The sequence below is a fragment of the Macrotis lagotis genome, chromosome 2 (genome assembly GCF_037893015.1).
Source record: "Macrotis lagotis isolate mMagLag1 chromosome 2, bilby.v1.9.chrom.fasta, whole genome shotgun sequence".
NCBI classification, from domain to species: domain Eukaryota; kingdom Metazoa; phylum Chordata; class Mammalia; order Peramelemorphia; family Peramelidae; genus Macrotis; species Macrotis lagotis.
In genome coordinates this window covers 85413508-85430294 of record NC_133659.1, presented here as the reverse complement: position 1 = coordinate 85430294, position 16787 = coordinate 85413508, and positions in this window count along the sequence as shown.

Here is a 16787-nt window from a genome sequence, read left to right as displayed (position 1 = left end):
TTTGAAAAAGTTGTTAATTGTTTCAAGTAGTGTTTTACTTGGTTTCCTAGGGTTTTTGATCTACATCTTCATATCTGCAAAGACTGGAAGTTTTGTTTCCTCATTGTACATTCTAATTTTTTTCAATTTCTTTATTCTTTCTTCTTTTTCTAAATCTAATATTTTCTTTTAGTGACTTGTCCAAGGTCACACAGCTAGGTAATTATTAAATTTCTGAGTCTGGATTTGAACTCAGGTCCTTCTGACTCCAGGGTGGTATTCTATCCACTTATACCACCTAGCTGCTCCTAAAGCTAATATTTCTAATACAGTACTGAATAGTATTGGTAATAATGGGCTTCCCTCTTATGTCCCTGACCTTTCTGGAAATAATACTAGCTTGTTTTCATTACATATAATACTTGTTGATGGCTTATCATTTTATGTAAAACTCCATTTATTCCTAAACTCTATGGTCTTTTTAATAGGAATAGGTGCTCTTTTTGATCAAAGACGTTTTAGCATCCATTGATATAATCTTGTTATTTGTTATTTTTTATTGATATGATCAGTTATGTTGCTTGTTTTCCTAATATTAAACTGTTCCTACTTACTTGGTATAACTCTTGTCAGATCATGGTGTATTAACATAGTAGTAGTGCTGTAATGCTTTTGTAAAATTTTATTTAAAAATTTTCCTTGATGTTCTTTAGGGATATTGAACTATAATTTTCTTTGTTTAGGTTGACTCTTTCTGGTTTAATTATCAGCACTTTATTGGTGTCATAAAAGAAATTTGCAGAACTCCTTAAATATTTTACACAGAATTAAAATTAATTGTTCCTTAAATGTTTGGTAAAATGCATTTGTAATTCTATCTGGTCCTGGAGATTTTTAAGCTGTTCTTACACCAATATTATTGAGGCAGAGTTAAGACAGCAGAAAAAGGACAGTGAATCACTTGAGCTTTCCCCAAAGCCCACCCATAAGGAAAACTTTAAATAATGCTGTAAAACAATACTAGCACTGCAGAACCCACAAAAGGATGGAGTAAGATAATATTTTAAAACAAAGACAATTTAAAAATTCATTAGAAAAGATCTGTCAAACCTAGGTAAGAGTAAATCACAGTACAGGAGAGGCTGAAACAGACAAGATTGGGTCGCACATACCAGGTTCAGACCTTGGGAGACCCCGAATCAGCAGAGGTAACAGTTACTTTCAATGCTCTTAAACAATAGATGCATTAGACCTGGGTCACAGTGCAGGGTAACAGTCCTAGTGCAAAGGGGAGCACAAAAACACTCCAACTTGTATTTGCATTGTGATAAGGACCAGTGCCACAATCCCAGAACAGACAAAAGAGTGGTTCCTCATAGAACAGAGCACTGTTCAGGAGGATAGCAAACACAACCCCACTGTATATAATAAGACCTGAGAAAAAATGAAAACTTACAGTTTTATAGGAGTATTTCTAAAAGTGGTTTTGCAAAACCCCTGAAAATTGGATAATGTGCAACTACCCTGAAAGAAGAGTCACTTTATCAAATAGTTAAATGGACAATGGAGCTAAGATGGCAGGAAAAAAGCTAGGAAGTTGCCTGAGTTCTTCCCAGTTGAGAACTATGTTAAAGAAAGAATCTAAATGGATGGTGGAATTATAGAATGCACAAAATATGAAGTCAAGCTTCATATCTTAAGCTAACTTAGAAGAATTTCAAAAAAATGTTTGTTTCTCTGGGGTAAATTAGAAGAGCTGTCCAGCTTTGCAGGGTTGTGAGCAATAAAGTGGGAGGCTCTCAGAATTGGCACGAGAGAAACTGAGGTCCCTCAGTCCAGAGGCACGAGATCAGTAGTACAACAAGTTGTGAGGCCTCTAGCCCCAGTACAGAGGGCAAATTTTTCGCCCTTGAAACGTGAACAAAATAAGAACAATCCTGCTGTTCAACCCAAATGCAAAGGCTAAGCCAATAGCAAATGACAACCCAAAACAGAAAGCCAGTGACCAGGTCCCTAATACCTAGCCCAAGAATTTGGTACTCCTATGCCCCAGGAACAGAGTTCAACTTTAAAAAATGAGCAAAAATAGAAAAAAATGTTTTAACCACAGAAAGTTACTATGGTGAAGGAAAAATCAAAATGAAACCTAATAGATAGAAAATAATAAAGATTCCTATTTTGTGAAGCCTCAGAGGGGAACATGAATTAGTCTCAGGTCCATAAAGTATTTTAAAACTCAAGTAAAAGAAGTAGATGAGGAAATTGGGGAAAGAAATAAGAGTTATAAAGGAAAATTAAGGCGGGGGGAAAGAGAGCGATACTGGTTTTGAAAAGGAAGTACAAAAAAGAACTAAAGAAAATAATTCCTTTAAAAAAGAGTTGATTAAATGGAAAAACAAAATCAATTGGAATAAACAATTCTTTAAAAGTAGAAGAGGCCATGGTGAGGCTAGGTGGCACAGTGAATAAAGCACTGGCCTTGGAATCAGGAGTACCTGGGTTCAAATCTAACCTCAGACACTTAATAATTACCTAGCCATGTGGCCTTGGGCAAGCCACTTAACTTCATTGCCTTGAAAAATCTAAAAAACAAATAAACAAATAAATGAATAAAAAGTAGAAGAGGCCAAATGATAAAGAAGGTACAAAAGCTAAATGAAGTAAACAATTCATTAAAAATTATAATTGAGCAAGTGGAAGCGAATAATTCTATGAGATTTCAATGGTAAGGAAAATAAAAACAAAAGAATGAAAAATATAGCAGAAAATGTAATTAACTCATTGGAAGAATAGCTACTGTGAGAAATAGATCCAGAAGAGATCATTTAAAAATTTTTTGACTTTCTGAATGACATGAACAATAACTACTAAAAAAAACATGGACAGCATCTTTCAAAAAATAGTATTAAATAAAATTGCCCCAATATTCTAGAACCAAGGAGTAAAATAGTTATTGAATGTCCATCAATTATTTCCTTAAAGACAAACAAAAATGTAAACCAAATTGTAACTAATTTCAAGAATTATCAGGTCAAGTAGAAAGTGTTGCAAGCAGCCAGAAAGAAACAATTTAGATATCAAGGATCTGCTTACAGGATCACACATTACTTAATGAACTTTTCCATGAACAGATGAGTTCTTGGGGCAGCTAGGTGGCAAAATGGATAAAGCATTGAACCAGGTGTCAGAAGCACCTGAATTCAAACCTGATCTCAGATACTTGGCAGTTGCTTAGCTGTGTGACCTTGGGCAAGTCACTTAAATGCCTTTGCCTTAAAAAAAGTCTGAGGTCTTGTAATAGGACGTTCAAGAAGGTAAAGGAGCTTAGATTACAATCAAGAATCAATTACCCAGCAATGTAGTGCATTATCTTATTATCTTTCAGGGAAAACATGAACATTCAATGATAAAGTGACTTTCAAATTTCCCTGATGAAAATATTGAAACTGAACAGAAAATTCTGTCTTCATATATGACAGAAGAGAGCGATAAAAAGGTGCAAAAAAACATGCGATCCATTATAATTACACTATTTACATCCTTACTTAGAAAGGTGATACTTATAAATTTGAGAACTAAATTTCTATTAGGACAGTTAAGGAGAGAGGATAATCTACTATGTTCTGAAATAATTAATTACCTCTGTGAATTTAAATGATTCTAAAATAGTGAAGGATAAGTAATGAGAGTCATAACTTACGTTTATATAGCATTTTATTATTTATAAGGAATTTTCATTTTCATACAATAATGACTATCTCAGTGAATATTTAAAACCAGATGTTTTGACTCTAGAAACAATATCCTTTCAACTATACTACTACTTCTTTCTTGTGGAAAAATGCATAGAAGATTATATTTTTATTTCATAATTAAATAGCCCTATAGGTTTTGAAAAAGAGATAACAAATTCATGCTTCCTTTTTTCTTCCTTGACCAAATAAAATCATTCTTGAAAATCAAAAAGTAATAAAACTCCAGGTCCATAAAATATATTTTTAATTTATTTTTTTATTAAAGATATTATTTGAGTTTTACAGTTGTCCCCAGTCTTACTTCCCTTGCCCCCCTCCACGAAAAGTAATCTGTCAGTCTTCACTTTGTTTCGATGTTGTACCTTGATCCAGATTGAGTGTGATGACAGCGAACTCATATCCTTAAAGAAAAGACAAGAAGTCTAAGAGGTAACAAGATCAGACAATAAGACATCTGTTTTTTTTTTTCTAAATTAAAGGGAATAGTCCTTGAACTTTGTTCAAACTCCACATCTCCTTATCTGGATAAAGATGGCACTAGCCATTGCAGACAGCCCAAAATTGTTCCCGATTGTTGCACTGATGGAATGAGCGAGTCCTTCAAGGTTGATCATCACTCCCATGATGCTGTTAGGGTATACAGTGTTTTTCTGGTTCTGCTCATCTCACTCAGCATCAGTTCATGCAAATCCCTCCAGGCTTCCCCGCAATCCTGTCCCTCCTAGTTTCTAATAGAAAAAAAGTGTTCCATGACATAAATATACCACGGTTTGCTAAGCCATTCCCCAATTGAAGGAAATATATTTGATTTCCAATTCTTTGCCACCAAAAACAGGGCTGCTATAAATATTTTTGTACAAGTGATTTTTTTATCCTTTTTCATAATCTCTTCAGGATATAGATGCAGTAGTGGTATTGATGGATCAAAGGGTATGCACGTTTTTGTTGTCCTTTAGGCGTAATTCCCAAAAAAACTGCAGAAAGGTTGGATGAGTTCACAGTTCCACCAACAGTGTAATAGTGTCCCAGATTTCCCACAACCCTTCCAACAATGATCATTATTCTTTCTGTTCATATTGGCCAATCTGAGAGGTGTGAGGTTGTACCTCAGAGAAGCTTTAATTTGCATTTCTCTAACAATTAATGATTTAGAGCAATTTTTCATATGGCTATGAATTGCTTCGATCTCCTCATCTGTAAATTTCCTTTGCATATCCTTTGACCATTTGTCAATTGGGGAATGTTTTTTTTTGATTAAAAATATGAATCAGTTCTCTGTATATTTTAGAAATGAGTCCCTTGTCAGAATCATTAGTTGTAAAGATTGTTTCCCAATTTACTACATTTCTTTTGATCTTGGTTACAGTGGTTTTATCTGGGCAAAAACTTTTTAATTTAATGTAATTGAAATCATCTAATTGGTTTTTGGTGATGTTTTCCAACTCTTTCCATAGATCTGATGGGTATATTAGTCCTTGATCTTCTAATTTGCTTATAGTATTGTTTTTTATGTCTATGTCCTGTAACCATTTGGATCTTATCTTGATAAAGTGTGTTAGGGGTTGGTCTAATCTTAGTTTCTTCCATACTAACTTCCAATTATCCCAGCAGTTTTTGTCAAAGAGGGAATTTTATCCCAATAGTTGGACTCTTTGGGTTTATCAAACAGCAGATTACTATTATCATCTCCTGATTTTACACCTAGTCTATGCCACTGGTGCACCACTCTTATTTCTTAGCCAATACCAAACAATTTTGATGACTGATGCTTTATAATATCATTTTTGATCAGGTAGGGCTAAGACACCTTCTTTTGCAAGTTTTTTCATTAAGCTCCTGGAAATTCTTGAATTTTTGTTTCTCCATATGAATTTACTTACAATTTTTACTAACTCATTAAAGTAATGTTTTGGAATTTTGATTGGTAGGGCACTAAATAGATAGTTTAATTTTGGTAGAATTGTCATATTTAATATATTAGCTCTACCTATCCATGAGCAGTTGATATTTACCCAGTTATTTAAATCTGAATTAATTTGTGTGAGATGTGTTTTATAATTGTTTTCAAAAAGATTCTGCGTCTGTCTTGGAAAATAGACTCCCAAGTATTTTATATTGTCTGAGGTTACTTTAAATGGGATTTCTCTTTCTAGCTCTTCCTGCTGTATCTTGAAAGACATATACACTAAAGTTGAGGATTTGTGAGGGTATATTTTATAACCAGCAACTTTGCTAAAATTGTTAATTCTTTCCAGTAGTTTTTTCGATGATTTCTTGGGATTCTCTAGGTCAACCATCATGTCATCTGCAAAGAGTAAGAGTTTTGTCTCTTCCTTCTTAAATCTAATTCCTTCAATTTCTTTTTCTTCTCTAATTGCTGACGCTAACATTTCTAATACAATATTGCATAGTAGTGGTGCTAATGGACACCCTTGTTTCACCCCAATCTTATTGGGACTGCCTCTAGTCTCTCCCCATTGAACAAAATGCTTGCTGATAGTTTCAGATAGATACTGCTAATTATTCTCAGGAACATTCCATTTATTCCTACACTCTCTAGTGTTTTTAGAAGGAATGGATACTGTATTTTTTCAAAAGCTTTTTCAGCATCTATTGATATGGTCATATAATTTCTGATAGGTTTGTTGTTGATATAATTGAGTATACTAACAGTTTTCCTAATAATGAACCAACCCTGCATTCCTGGAATAAATCCTACTTGATCATAATGTATTGTCCTATTGATAACTTGTTGTAATAATATTGCTATGATTTTATTTAACATTTTTGCATCTATATTTATCAGGGAGATAGGTCTTTAATTTTCTTTGTCTGTTTTAACTCTTCCTGGTTTAGGTAACAGCACCATATTGGTTTCATAAGAAAAAGTTAGGCAGATTTCCATCTTCCTCTATTTTTCCAAGGAGTTTATATAGAATTGGAACCAATTGTTCCTTAAATGTTTGGTAGAATTTGCTTGTGAATCCATCAGGCCCTGGAGATTTTTTTCTTAGGGATTTCAATGATGGCTTCTTGAATTTCTTTTTTTGAGATAGGATTTTTTAGACATCTGATCTCTTCTTCATTTAACCTGGGCAACTTATATTTTTGTAAATATTCATCCATTTCACTTAGATTATCAAATTTATTGGCATAGAGTTGGGCAAAATAATTTCAAATTATTACTTTAATTTCCTCCTCATTGATGGTGAGTTCAACTTTTTCATTTATGATACTGGCAATTTGGTTTTCTTCTTTCTTTTTTTAATCAAATTGACCAGAGGTTTATCAATATTATTGGTTTTTTCATAATACAAAATTTTGGTTTCATTTATTAATTCAATTGTTTTTTTGCTCTCATTTTTATTAATTTTTCCTTTAATTTTTAGAATTTCTAATTTGGTATTTAATTGGGGATTTTTAATTTGTTCTTTCTATAATTTTTTAAGCTGCATATTTAGTTCATTGATTTCCTCTTTGTCCAATTAAAGCTATAATATATCCCCTGAGAGTCACTTTGAATGAATCCCATAGGCTTTGGTATGTTGTTTCATTACTATCATTATCTAGGATAAAATGGTTAATTCTTTCTATAATTTGTTTTTTGGTCCACTCATTTTTTACAATGAGGTTATTCAGTTTCCAATTTTTTCCAAGTCTATATCTCCTTGACCCAATATTGCATATGACTTTTATTTCATTGTGATTATGATTATGATTAAGTTATGATTACTAAGTTATTAAGTTATTACTAATTCTTTATTGCCCTACATGCTATCTTCCCTCTGTTTGTATTCTTCCCCATTTCCCCCTTTATCCATATTCCCCAGGATTTTGTTTCTGAATACCACCCCCTTCAGTGTGTTTGCCCTCCTATATCACCCCCTCCCCTTTATTTCTCCTTCCCCTTTTCCCTTTTCCCTTCCCTGCCTTTTGTTAGTTCCCCTTTTTTCCCCACTCCCCTTCCTTTTCTCTGTACCCCCACCCCCTTTCACCTTTTAATACTTGAAAGGTTAGGTCTTTTATAAGTTAACAGTACCTGTAGGTTGACTTTAAGCCAAGTCTGATGAGAAGAAGATTCAGGTGTTTCTCATCTGCTTCCTTCTTCCCCTCTATTATTATAGGTATTTTGTACTTCTTAGTGTAATGAGATTTACCCCATTAAATCCCCTCCCTCCCTCCTCCTATCTTTGTCCTGGCCCCCTTTTTAAGGAGGTAGTGTTTTTTTTTAGATCACTCTATCTGAGTCATAGAAAATTCTGTGTATCTGTCACTTCCAGTTAAGTATACTCCATCTAATATAGTTAAAATTCTTGAGAGTTAATAGATTCTTTCTCCCAAGTGGGGTTAAAACCAGTTACATCCCATTAGATAGCAGTCTCATGCATAGATCATGAATGTCCATCACTTCTGTCTAAGTATATTCTCTCTGTTAGAGTTAAAATTCTCAACATTTATGAGAATCTTTTCCCCCATACTGGGATATAGCCAGTTTCAACTTATTGGATAGCAGTGTTTTTCCCTTTTACTGCCACCCCTTTTTTTACTTTTTCATGTGTCTCTTGAACCTCCTGTTTGATGCCCAGATTTTCTATTTAGCTCTGGACTTTTTATCAGGATTTTTTGGAATGCTACCATTTTGTTCAGTGTCCATCATTTTCCCTGCAAGAGAAGGCTTAGTTTTGTGGGATAGTAGATTCTTGGCTGCATTCCAAGCTCACTTGCTCTTCAAAATATCTCATTCTATCCTCTTCAATACCTTAATATTTATACAGCCAGGTCCTGCATGATACTTATTGTGGCTCCTTGATATTTAAATTGTTTCTTTATGGCTGCTTTCAGGATTTTCTCTTTTATCTGATAGTTCTGGAATTTGGCCACAACATTTCTTGGTGTTTTCATTTTAGGATCTATTTCTGGAGGGAATTGATGTATTCTTTCAGTAACTACTTTGCCCTCCAGTTCCATGATATCAGGGCAGTTTTCCATCACTAGATCCTGTAATATTAAGTTCAGGATTTTTTTTCTCTTCAGTGTTTTCAGGAAGTCCTATAATTCTCAGGTTGCCTCTCCTCGATCTATTCTCATGGTCAGTGGTTTTGTTGATGAGGTATTTTACATTTTCTTCTTTTTTTTCTATTTTTTGATTTTGTTTAACTGGCTCTTGCTGTCTCATAGAGTCATTAGTTTCTGCATACTCCATTCTTTTTTTTAAGGAGGAGATTTTTTCATTAACCTTTTGCAACTCCTTTTTCAATTGGTCAATTCTACTTTTGAAAGAGCTTTCCATTTGACCAATTGAGGTTTTGAGAGAATTATTTTCTTTTTGCATTTGCCCAATTGAGGATCTGAGAGAATTATTCTCATTTCATACTTGTCCAATTGATGATGTGAGTGATTTATTCCCATTTTGTATTTGTCCAATTGATTATGTGAGAGATTTATTCTCATTTTGTAATTGTCCAACTGATGATCCGAGAGATTTATTCTCCTTTTGTATTTTTCCAATTGTATTTTCTAAGGATTTGTTTTCTTGTTGCAAGGTATTGTCTCTCCCAAATTTTCCAGTTGATTTTTAAGCTCCTTCCTTATTTCTTCAAGGAAGTCTTTCTATGCCGAAGATCAGATCTTATTCTCCTCAGAGTTTCTAGGTCTTTCTGAGTTAGGGTATTTCCCTTCCAAGAATTTTTCTATGGATTCACCTTTCCACTGACCCTTCTTCATTTTGCTAAGAGCTTGAGTTGGGGAGGGGCTGGTTCACAGAGGCTTGGGATCCCTAAAGGCTTTACTCACTGAATGTAATTTTTCTGGCTGGCCAGTAGGAGGTGCTGATTGCTTTCTCTGGAGTGTCTGTGACCTTGATTGAGGACTTCTCCCTTTGCTTGAAGGGAGGAGTTGGAGCTATTGAATTTTTTTGCCTTCAATCAGTGGTGCTTTTACCCTGGCCTGGGTCATTCCTCTTTCAATTGTCAGCTGAGCTTGTTGTTCTGCTCACACACCTGTGTCTGAGGGAGAAGTAGTCTGCAATTGTTTGTTACAGGAAGAGGCCTCAACTGTAATGGAGGCGTGGACTCAGAGTTCCTTAGACCAGAGGAGCCCAGCTCTGTTGGCAAGCTCCAGTGCCTCTGCTCCCTAGCTGACTCAAACCCCTGCTATCTAGCCCCAATGCTGATCCAGCAGGTCTGGCTCGTGGGCCCTCATGCTCCTGGCTCCAATTCAGCTGCTAACATGGCTGATCGGGGGCTGATTTGCCCTCTTAGCCCACACTATTACTCCAGTGGTGGTTGTTCGGAGGGTGGGAATGAGAGAGAAATCTATTTTCTTCATACTGCATGTGTTGAATTACTCCCCTAGACAAAGAAAGTATAGATTCATCCCAAATGATCCAAAGACTAAAGAGAGGATAATTAGTTATTCTTAGCTTCTCTTATATTCTACAATGTGGGCAACTTTTTGCAAGTTATGAATCAGCCTTGACATAAGTCACTAATTATTAAGTTGTAGTGTCATCTCTACAAGAATACACATGCTGAAGGAAAATGCTAAAGCATAAGTCCAACTTTGTGGGGAAAGTTTAAAAAAATTTAAAAACATTCATTTAAATTAATAATTGTAGTTTCCCTACTATTTAACATAAATAACATTCTGTGAAAAAATAACTATAATTTTGAAATCTAGAAAATAGTAAGAACAGAGCATTGTCTTATATGTTTCTGTAAATCTCTAGCTTAATAGAATATAAGTTGAATTCTCATATCTGCTTTTTCAATCTTTTGTTTTGCTTGAATTGTATGAAGAAAATACAACATCATATAGATATATGGATGCAAAAAGGAAAAAGATTTTAATATCAAATAACATCTTTATATAATTAAAAATAGTTTTGACCTCATGAGTCTCCTGAACAAATCTCAGGGACATCCTCATTATCACAGTAATATTAGTGCTGATGGACTTCAATTTTCCAGAACTCTGCTTAAATACATCTTTCTCTGCTCACTCTATTTTTGCCTCAGTCTACATCTCTTCTGTCTGTCTCCCTGTTTCTCTCTCTCTCTCTCTCTTTGACTAATTTCTACTCTTAACAAGTAGGTAAGCTAATAATTCATTGACTAGATTTCATATTAATTTTGTCTAACAAAAAGTGAAGGTTCCCATAAGGAAAAATTCCATTTTATAACTGATTCTCTCTAACACAGAATTGGTTTCTGAAGTGAAAACTATAAGAACCTTGTAGGGGGAAATTACAACTCCATTCTAGAATTTGCAGTAAAGAAAAGAAAATATGAGCATAATCAAAAAATAAATTTAATTTTGGAGAAAGTAAGTTTAAGAAATTAATAGAAGAAAAAAGAATCCCTGAATTAAAATCCTTCAAATAGGGTCAGCACAAGAGAGATGAGTAATAATCAAGAATTACCTGGAGCTTTTCTTTTTACACAAAATTCCAAATCCCATAACTTTACCAAATGAATTCAGTTATTCAGTGAAATCCATATCATATGTTGGGAACATAGATAACTAGATTTAAAACCTGAAAGAATTATATAAATTTTAACCTTTTTTTAACATTGAATTATCTATAGTTTATGTTGTACAACATTTATTTAGAGAAATAGTTGTGCAGTCAATGTAAATTAGATAATTATTTCAAGTGTAAATTAATTTGAACACTATTTATCAAAAATATTCCAAATTTACAAATTATTTTTTGATGTAGTCATATTTTCAATCTAATACTTTAGTATGCTGTTTCTTATCATAAAAACATATAAAAATCATATAATGGCTTTCATGGTAGACTGGATCAGTTATTACACTGAGGTTCAAAGGACCCATGTTCTAATATTTCAAGTCAATGTTGAGCTTGCACTCATTATGACAAGAAAGTTTCAGTTATAGGATTTGTCCTTACTGCCAAATTTGACCCTTTTTTAAAAACTTTTTTTTTGGTAAGATGCTATTATCATTTGCCCCTATGACATAGCTTTTGATAGGTTTTCTTTTTGCTTTCTGACCTGCCTATGGCAATGTTGCTTCTTTCTTTCCCTTCTCTCACCCCCTAATTCCTTCAAGACAGTTTTCTAAACCAATAACTCATGAAACTAATTTTTCTGTTCTAACTCACATTTTTCTTGTTGTAGCCTGTCCCATTTAGCATTGATTTCTTGTAAAATCTGCATAAAAATAATTTTTCTTTGCTCTCCCCTTCTGAAAAAAAAGCAGTCATTGCTGGTCTCTGCATGCATTCAAACATTCTTTATTTTGACATTTTCTCCACTTAAAATGTTATTTGTTTCTAGATATTCCTATTTATTTCTTGCCTACAAGATGAGATTTATATTTTTTGCCATCCTTTACTTTCCAAGTAACTGAAAGTTTATGAAGATGAGGGAAAAGAAACTTGTTGATCATCTAAAGGATAGCCAGATATAGGACTACTATACCTCACCCCAAATTCTTTTCAGGCTTAGATTATACAGAGGATACAAAGAGATATCTCGAACTCAATAAATCTGAAAAAAGTTTATTAATTTCCCTTAAAATCCTCCATTGTTTTGCTATCATTTTCATTAAAAGGGTTCACCTGTTTCTGTCAAGGGTACTACTATCTCTTTTATCACCAAGACAGAGTTTAGTACTTATTAATTATGAGGTTCTGACAAAAACTCCAGGTGATGATATTCTATAACTAAGTAGAGATGTATGCCTACTGTCAAGGAGAGAGGTCAGTTCTGGAATCAGAAATATGAGAATCACCAACTTAAAGATAAAAGTTTGTTAAAGGTATGGCATGAAAAAACTTAAGGAAGAAAACTAAAGATTTAATCACCTGGAGAAGGAGTGATTAAACAAGAAGGAAATAAAACTGAAAAGAAGCTATTATATTAAGGAAAGAATCTGAAATTTTAAAGAATGCTGATTGAAGATGATAAGGAACTATTTTTTCAGTAGTAGTTTTTAGTGAATTTGAGGATTATTATTACTATAATTAAGCAATTTGATAGAGGTTTGAATATAACATTGATTCTTCAATTAGTATGACCTGTGTGAAATTCTGATCTCAGACATTTACTAACTGTGAAACCTTGGGGAATTCACTGGATCACTGTTTTCCTCAGTTTCTTCATCCATCAAATGATGGGGGTGGAGAATAGCACCTAATTTCTAAGTTTGTTTGGAGGACTAAATAAAATATCAATTACAAAAACATTTAATAGAGTGCTTTGCACAAGGTTAGCACTAAATAAATGTTAGCTATTAGTTATTTTACTGGAGAACACTATGGAAAATTATAAGATTATAATATACTAAGGTCAGAAAAAGGAGCAGTAGTATATTTTTTAACAATAATTGCATAATCATTTACTATTATCAAAGACACAATTCTTAACTATGTTTTTTCTTATATGGATTTAGGCAGCCTTTAAAATTTTGTATAAACATTTATCGAGTAAAGACAATCATTTATATTGCCAAATGATAAGCTCTTTCTAGATCTGCTCCCAACCATTTTCTCTTCTCATTCTATAGTTTTCTCTGTCTAATCAAGGTTTAGATCACTTTCTTTTGTTTTTGTAACTTTCTTCATAGATATCTGAACTCATTTTTTAGATTTGGAGACTTTTTACTTTTATTTTTATTGTCCTTTTACTCGTTAATTTTTCTCTTCTAGTTCAAGGTCTTTGAGGCTTTTTTCCCCCTTCTTGAAATTATTAGTAATTTCTTCTTCTCTTATTTTCCCCTATCACTTGTGTGACTCTCTCTACCTTGTGTCTATAATTTTTTTCAAGTGCTTCAGGTTTTTTAAAGAAAACGGTAATTTATTTTGAGTTTTACAATTTTTCCACCATTTTGCTTCCCTCCCCTCACCCCCCCACAGAAGGTATTCTGTTAGTGTTTACCATGGTTCCATGTTATACATTGATCTCCATTGAATGTGATGACAGAGACATCATATCCTTAAGGAATAAAAATAAAGTATGAGATATTAAAATTGCATAATAATATAATGCTTTTTTGTAATTTGAAGGTAATAATCTTTGGTCTTTGTTCAAAGTTCATAATTCTTTCTCTGGATACGGATGATATTTTCCATTGCAGATAACTCATAATTGTTCCTGCTTGTTGCACTGAAGGGATGAGCAAATCCATTCTAGGTTGATCATCACCCCCATGTTGCTGTTAGGGTATACAATATTTATTCTGGGTCTGTTCCTCTTGCTCAGCATCATTTCATGCACATCTTTCCAGGCTTCCCTGAATTCCCATTCCTCCTGGTTTTTAAAAGAACAATAGTGTTCCATGACATAGATATACCACAGTTTGTTAAGCCATTCCCCAATTGAAGGACATTCACTTAATTTCCAATTTTTTTGCCACCACAAACAGGGCTGCTATAAATATTTTTGTACAAGTGATGTTTTTACCATTTTTATCATCTCTTCAAGGTATAGATCCAGTAGTGGTATTGCTGGGTCAAAGAGTATGCACATTTTTGTTGCCCTTCAGGCATAACCCCAAATTTCTCCAGAAAGGGTGTATGAGTTCACAGTTTCACCAACAAGCTATTACTGGCCCAGATATCCCACATCCTTTCCAACATTTATCATTGTCCTGTCTGGTGACATAAGCCAGTCTGAGAGGTGTGAGATAGTGTCTCACAGATGCTTTAATTTGCATTTTGCTTATAAGTTGAGTATTTATGAGGGTTTATTTTACAGCTGCTACTTTGCTAAAGTTGGTAATTATTTTCTTTTTCCCTTTTTGTAATTAAAGGTTTTATTTATTTTGAGTTTTACAATTTTCACTCCAATCTTACTTCCCTCCCCCACGCCCCCTACAGAAAGTATTTTGTTAGTCTTTACTTTGTTTCGATTTTGTACATTGATCCAAATTGAGTGGGATGAGAGAGAAATCATATCCTTAAGAAAGAAATAAAAAGTATAAAAGATAACAAGATCAGACAATAAGATATTTGTTTTTTTTCTAAATTAAAGGGAATTGTCCTTGAACTTTGTTTAAACTCCAAAGTTTTTTAATCTCGATACAGATAGGATTCTCTGTTGTAGATAGCCCAAAATTGTCCCTGATTGTTGCACTGATGGAATGAGCAAGTCCATCAAGGTTGATCATCAGCCCCATGTTGCTGTTAGAGTGTACAGTGTTTTCCTGGCACTGCTCACCAAGATCAGCATCACTTCATACAAATCCCTCCAGGCTTCCCTGAATTCCCATCCCTCCTGGTTTCTAATAGAACAATACTGTTCCATGACATAGATATACCACAGGTTGCTAAGCCATCTCCCAATTGAAGGACATTTACTTGATGTCCAGTTCTTTGCCACCACAAACAGGGCTGCTATGAATATTTTTGTACAAGTGATGTTTTTACCCTTTTTCATCATCTCTTCAGGGTATAGACCCATTAGTGGTATTGCTGGATCAAAGGGTATGCATATTTTTGTTGCCTTTTGGGTGTAGTGCCAAATTTCTTTCCAGAAAGGTTGGATGAGTTCAGAGCTCCACCAACAGTGTAATAGTGTCACAGATTTCCCACAACCCTTCCAACAATCATTATCCTTCCTGGTCATATTGGCTAATCTGAGAGGTGTGAGGTGGTACCTCAGAGAAACTTTAATTTGAATTTCTCTAATAATTAATGATTTAGAGCAATTTTTCATATGACTATGGATTGCCTTTACCTCCTCATCTATAAATTGCCTTTGAATATCATTTGACCATTTGTCAATTGGGGAATGTTTTTTTTTAAATATGACTCATTTCTCTTTATATTTTATTACTGAATCCTTTTTCAGAATTATTAGTTCTAAAGACTGTTTCTCAGTTAACTACATTTCTTTTGATCTTGTTTACAGTGGTGTGGTCTGTGCATAAGCTTTTTAGTTTAATAAAATCGAAATCATCTAAGTTGTTTTTGGTGATGTTTTCCATCTCTTCCTTAGTCATAAACTGCTCCCCCTTTCCATAGATCTGACAGGTAAACTACTTTTTGATCTTCTAATTTGTTATAGTATATTTTTTATGTGTAAATCCTGTATCCATTTGGATCTTATCTTGGTAAAGGGTGTGAGGTTCCTTCCATACTAACTTCCAATTTTCCCAAAAGTTTTTTATCAAAGTGTGAGTGTTTTATCCCAATGGCTGGACTCTTATGGTTTATTCAACAGCAGATTACTGTAATCATTTCCTGCTATTGCACCTAGTCTATTCCACTGGTCCACAACTCTATTTCTTAGCCAATACCAGTTTTGATGACTGATGCTTTATAATATAATTTTAGATCAGGTAGAGCTAAGCCCCTTTCTTTCACACTTTTTTCATTAAATCCCTGGAAATACTTGACTTTTTATTTCTCCATATGAATTTACTTACAACTTTTTCTAGATCATTAAAATAATGTTTTTGGAATTTTGATTGTTAAGGCTCTAAAAAGGTAGTTGAGTTTTGGTAGAATTGTAATTTTTATTATATTAGTTCTACCTATCCATGAGCAGTTATTTAAATCTGATTTAAATTGTGTGAGAAGTGTTTTATATTTGTTTTCAAAATGTTTCTGAGTCTGCCTTGACAAATAGACTCCGAGGTATTTTATATTGTCTGAGGTTACTTTGGATGTCATTTCTCTTTCTTGCTCTTCCTGCTGTATCTTGCTAGACATGTACAGAAAAGTTGAGTATTTATGCAGGTTTATTTTATATCCTGCAACTTTGCTAAAATTGCTTATTGTTTACAGTTTTTTTTGGATGATTTCTTGGGATTCTTTATGTAGATCATCATATCAGCTGCAAAGAGTGAGAGTTTGACTCTTCCTTCCCAATTTTAATTCCTTCAATTTATTATTCTTCACTAATTTCTAAAGTTAACATTTCTAATATGATATTGAATATTAGTGATGATAATGGTCATCCTTGTTTCACCCTGATCTAATTGGGAATGCCTCTAGCGTCTCCCCATTGTATATAATGCTTGTTGATGGTTTCAGATAGATACTGCTAATGATTCTAAGGAACAGTCCATTTATTCCTACAG